Below are 5,637 nucleotides of genomic sequence, written 5' to 3' on the forward strand. Positions count from 1 at the left end.
ATTCCGCAGATGGGACAGAGGCGTGTACGAAGCAACGATCATCAACAAGCGGACCAATAATGATGCTCCTCTTTAAGTCTCGTAGACAACGGTCCGTGAAACCCGGAAACGTGAGCGCACAAAGGTGTTAAATACGATAAATGGTCAAAAACATTTCTATAAGAACCGTTATTTTTTTCCAGTGGACCCGTTGTGCATGCTATATCTTTTTAATTTATCATTAAGATTGCAATCAATTTCATAGGATTTGTATAGAATTTAAAGGTTTAAAGTACCGTTTTGATTCATATTACGGACAGCTTCGAATTCCGGACACTCTCGTTTGTATGGGAAACATTTCACACGAAATGTTTCAATTTTCGCCATCCAAAAGTTCTCATTTTCGAGGCTTGTTTTATTAGGTTTTTTCCATAAATATCATTGCAAATTTATAATGCCCAACTACCTTAGACGTCTTTTAAGTGGTTGAACGATTTCAATTGATGATTTGACTGTTCTATTAATGATTATCAAAGCGTCCGGAATATGAGGCAAAAGTGAGGGAGCGTCCGGAACAAGAATCATGAAAAGGTCACACGTTTTGATTTATTTAAAATTATTCAAGATGCGGACGCGTATTCTTTACCCACCATCCGAAAGTTAAGGGCTTCCGACGCTCGATAACGCTAAAAAATCATACAGAATGATTTATTTTGTATGGTCCAAGCTGGGTTATACTTCACTGAGGCCTTAAGTGTCCGTAATATGAATCAAAACGGTATAATAGAAAAAAACTGCTTCATTATCAGAAGACCTCTTGAAGCACAATGAACATCATGGAAATTGGCAACACTTCTGCAATGAAATTAAATTGATTTTTAAAGTATTATTTTCTAAAAATATCATTCTGAGATTGTCGGTCGGAATATTTGGACGAAATATTTCGGGTTTAAAAACCCGAGACTCGACCATCTCTAGTATTTGAAACTTCTACCCTACAAACCCTGGTTTTAATGCAGCGCTGACGTAGATCAAAAGAAAACTTAGTTTTCTACAGTTGTTCATGTCTCATATTCCAAATACTATTTCAAGTCAAGTCTAGTACACGACGCTTAAGACCGTAGAGGTCGAAATACGCGTATCTGTCAAAAGATCCAAACTCTGGTGGAATTAAATGGTATACTACTAAATTCGGCTTTTCATCTACTTACTATTTCAAAATCTGAACAAATCTCAACAATGACTTTTGGCCAACTAGATTCGCCAAATACCCCTTAGTGCAGCGCCGGCAAAAGGTGATTCTTCAAATATTTATTCATGCATTCAAATGCCTGTTTCTCCTTTGGCCCTCAATAGGATCGACAAGATGTGGAATTTCGCCTGCGTCCAGCCTCAGAAGCGTGGTAATTAGCACCTTGCCGCCTCAGCTGGAGCCCATAGGGAAAGATGAACCGGGACCAAGATTGCCATCTCGTGCCCGCTTGCGATGCCAATTTAAAGCTCCCTGCGCTCGAAACGATGGTTCAGTGAGGGTATGTGACATATCGTGTAATTCCGTTAAGTACCACGAAATTCATAAATTTTTCAGTTTAATTTTTAAGATTTAGTTTAGTTACGTTGGAAAATTTCGTCGAAAGTTTTTGATAACAGAGAAATAATTGGACTTGAACGAAATATCGAATTGAATTTCGGAAAAAGAATCAAATCCAAAACATCTACTACACACTCAGTTTTCGTTTCTCAGTTCGGTAATTTATTTTACAGTTCTCGACTGTAAAATGTAAAGTTTACCGACTTATCAGCTTATTTTGTTGAAGTTTACTGTTATTCAGTACACATTTTCAACTTTTACTGAATACAGTAATTGAAATTGCTGAGTGTATCGTAAATGTTTGAATTTACTGGAACTCATCAGTAAAAAGAAACAGTCAGTAAAAATTATTACTAAATTATCGGTTCAGGATATGCTTTTACTGAACAGTCCGCAAAACAAAATAAAAACATTATCGAGCGCATGCATAGAAGTGTCAAAAACGATTCGGTGACTTTATCACAAATTTCAACGCATTCCTGGTGTCGCTTGGAAATCGTTTTTGATTATTAATGCTGTGCATGGCTTACTGATGGTAGGTACATTGTAAGATTATTAAGCTCCCGACTATCAGATATTACAGAAAATGAGAATCGTTTTGCGCTCGAACAAATGATTGGATTTCACTCAAATGATCAAATCGTTGCAAATTAATTTCGTCGGTGGTGAAAAGCAGGAGCGAATCTTTCCGTTACCAATCGTTATGTTTCCTGTAATTCCTTCTCAAATTCCATCGCTATCCAACACATTCTTATAAATAATCGAGTGAACGAATCTTTTTGAGATTCTGTGATCGTCAGTAATCCTGTTCTGCTACGCAACCCAAATTTGTGGTGCCTTTTGTTGAATCCCACCATGAGGAGCTGGCATATGTATTTTTTGTTGGAAAGATTCGCCAAGAAAGTGCTTGGACGGAAATTATGGTTGATGAAATGCACAATTCAATATATCTAAGAGGCAAAACGATTATTAGGCATACTGGGTTTCATTTAATAAGCCGAGAAACTCAGCAAATTATTGTAAACAAACCAATTTCACCGAAAAAGACAGCATTGTATGTGCAGCAAAAACTACTGACAAAATCAGCATTGTTTGACAGCGCATGAATCTATAGCTTTACGGAGTTTTCGGTAGCAATAATTTTTACTGAGTTAACTCTGCTGTTCAAAAACCCAGGAAAATTTTACCGACTTCGGTAATCAAATCTAAGTGTGTACATTGCGGATTTATTTTTTTTCCATTTGGAGTTATGAGGAAATGTTCGTACACTGTTTGATAATTTATTTCTTTGGGATTTTTTAACAAAAGCATCTAGAATTTTTTTCCGTCAATTCGTTTCCCAGAAATATGAACTAATAAAGCATTTTTCTAAATCTTTATGTATACACACGATTATTTAGGGTCTGGATTAAATTTGACGTTTTTATATTATATCATAACATTTGAAGACATGGTTTAAAAACCATGCAATGTCGCAAAATTGACATCATGTCATCTAAAATCTACAGTTTGCTTCCTGTATAGTTTAATTGGCGAAAATAATTGTTCAAAAATAAAGTTCAAATATTTTGAATTATACCTTAAATTATTTTAAGGTGTGTTTGAAATTTAGTGCTTCACATCGTTTCGTATCGACAAGTAAAAAAAAAACATATCGCATATCCTTACAGTAGAGTGCATCGTAGCGAAAGGAAAAATGGCAGAGGAGAGAAAAAAATTTTAATTAATTAATCAAGATGTAAATTAGTGGATAGAACATGGAAGCTTACGGCTCTGACGAGAAAACCGGCAGCCGTACACGAGGCACACATTGGCGCTCTCTCTCTCTCTCTCTCTGGGAACACAATTCTGCAGCAGTTCATCCGTTCGTATCAGATGGTGACAGTGTCCACAGGCAAGCAAGGGTTGAACCCGATAACGAACTGCTTCCTCTTTCTCCCGCTTGAACTGAATTAATTTCAGTGAAATTTTATTGAGTGAAAATGCTTTGCATATTTTAGGTAAACTTCGTTCCGTGAGTGTTTGAAGAATGTCAATTGGGCGGAATCATGTAGGCTTGTGTAATAATGTGGGAACAGAGACAATGAAATTCATGAACTACATTCTAATTTTCACGGGGCCCAGATAGCCGTAGCGGTAAACGCGCAGCTATTCAGCAAGACCAAGCTGACGGTCGTGGGTTCGAATCCCACCGGTCGAGGATCTTTTCGAGTTGGAAATTTTCTCGACTTCCCAGGGCATAGAGTATCTTCGTACCTGCCACACGATATACACATGCAAAAATGGTCGTTGGCATAGTAAGCTCTCAGTTAATAACTGTGGAAGTGCTCATTAGAACACTAAGCTGAGAAGCAGGCTCTGTCCCAGTGGGGACGTAACGTCAGAAAGAAGAATTCTAATTTTCAGCACATATTGAAGGTTCATGTGACCAGTTTTTTAAGGGACTGTCGATATACCATACAATAGTTTTGAAACTTGAAGGACGATGATTTTCAGCCAGACTCCCACCCCCTTCATCACGAGGTTCATAGACAACCCTCGCTGATTTTTTTCTAAATCAAATTTTATCTGTCAATAAATATTTTAATAAATACGTTTACAATTCAAGTTGTTTTTCATCACATTTCGCAAAGGAAGGTTTCTCTTATTTGAAATTTCATGTAATAAAGACAAAGACTCTTCTTCTACTCTCTTCTATTCACGGTGCTCCCCTGACCGTTATTATCAGAAAAAAATCTCCATCAAATCTGTGCTCACCAGTCGATTTCTATAGCTAAGCTGCATGTCTGGGCAAAATTTAAAAAAAATCGTAGGGCCCGTTTTGAAGTTACGCCCTTTTTAATGTGTAAGTCCACTAATTCAAAGGAAATCTGAGATATTTAAACGAGTTTTCATTGGCCGTCATTATCACAATAGATATAATATTAAATTTTGAATCAAAATTGATTTATATAGTTATTTGTAACTTCTGGAATGAGTTTTGAATGAGAAGATCAAAAAAAAATGGTTACGCCGTTTTGGAAGTGTAACCATTGAAACAATAATTTCAACTAGATTAGTTAGGCATTCTTATACCTTTGAGCATACTCAAATGTTTTCAATGGTACATTGTACTTATATGCCACCAAAGTATTTCACAATCAACTGATTTTCCATGGGCTCAAGTGTTTTAAGGTATTACGGAGCTAATGTCATCATGTAACTAAATAAGTTCTTGTAGCACAATATTCTGGCTAGTTTGGTGAACCCATGTACTCACGATTCAGATTATATTACATGCAATTGATTGTTGTCTGTTGTACATCGAAGTGAAGTATATGTCAAGGAATACTTTACGAGTTAAGTTTTCGGTTATGGGTAGCAGTGTATGGAATGAAATAAAATTAACAACTTAGAAAGCAGCGATACAAATGGAAGAAATGCAAAGTTTGGAACATCCGTTTTATTTTGTTTAATAGAGTTCAAAATTGTTGCATTTACAGAGCTTAATTTTGAATGTTTGTCTTTGTCAATTTAGAAAACTTTGTGAAGCTGCCAAAGTTTTTTCGTTTTTGATGAGCCATAGCAGCGGGTGAGTCTTTACTTCACAAGCACAGTCTGCGATCGAAAACAAATGAAAGTTTACATGGAAATCTTCAGTTTGTGTAGGATTGAAACCATATTCTGGTAGGTAGATCAGCAGGTTATCAACAGGGCCACAGAACAATTTACGATTTTCCGGTCATCAAAACTGGGATTTACGTTAAATCCATGAACAACTCTGTTTTTACCATGTTTTATATATCTTTTCAAAAATATCAAGGGGCTTTTCAAAATACAATCAAGGGGCTTTGAATTCCATTACCTCGAATACCCGAAGACCATCTCCGCAAGTTCCAGTTTCTAGAATGGCATAACTTCGAATTCCATTATCACGGGACAATGTCATGCAGGGTAATTATATATTCGGAACAATAGCATTCAGTGTAATAGTGCGTTCAGGGTGATGACACTCGGGTTAATGAAATTCGGAGTTATAATTCGGTTATAATTTGGAGGTATAGAACCTTCTCAAGAGAGTTTGATTT

The sequence above is a fragment of the Aedes aegypti genome, chromosome 3 (assembly GCF_002204515.2).
Source record: "Aedes aegypti strain LVP_AGWG chromosome 3, AaegL5.0 Primary Assembly, whole genome shotgun sequence".
Classification (NCBI taxonomy): domain Eukaryota; kingdom Metazoa; phylum Arthropoda; class Insecta; order Diptera; family Culicidae; genus Aedes; species Aedes aegypti.